Raw genomic sequence first — 530 nt, forward strand, 5'->3', positions numbered from 1 at the left:
TGTAACTGCGAGCAAATGATGCGTTTTTAACAAGCGGAAATGAGAGTATCATGTTAATTTTGATACTCTACTCACTGTAATTGCCCGTAAGCAATCCTTCACTGTCAAAAAATCCAACGATCCCCATCAATCATGCATCGTATTTGCATATAATACCAGAAGTACGCCAGATATAATGTTAGAGCAAGAATGGGGGTTTTAAGCAGAGACAATGATCTAAACATCTGGCTATTGCAGCCAAATATTTAGATGAGAATATCAAACAGACGTGAAAGGGAGAAAGGGAAAAACAATAAGATAATGAGAGGTATGTTGAAAGCGAAAGGCTAATGTGATGTAGATATAAAGGGAGGGAGAGAAAAGAACATGACTTGAAGTAGAAAAATATATAGAGAGGATGACAGAGAAAAGGAAAATAAAAGGTAGAGAGAAAAAAAAAACGCAGAGAAAGAATAACGAAATATATTAAAATTAGAGGCAAATAAAAATAAGAGACGGGGGGGGGGGGATTAAAAAGGGAAATAATGGGT

At 35.8% G+C, this 530-nt stretch overlaps 1 protein-coding gene across 1 annotated transcript in view; it reads right to left on the bottom strand.

The window, feature by feature from the left end:
* LOC119591767 (cadherin-related tumor suppressor-like) overlaps positions 1–530 on the bottom strand; it is a gene marked incomplete at its 3' end in the record, with an annotated part of 104,813 nt that overhangs the window by 13,938 nt on the left and 90,345 nt on the right.

Source organism: Penaeus monodon, chromosome 29, assembly GCF_015228065.2.
Source record: "Penaeus monodon isolate SGIC_2016 chromosome 29, NSTDA_Pmon_1, whole genome shotgun sequence".
NCBI lineage: Eukaryota > Metazoa > Arthropoda > Malacostraca > Decapoda > Penaeidae > Penaeus > Penaeus monodon.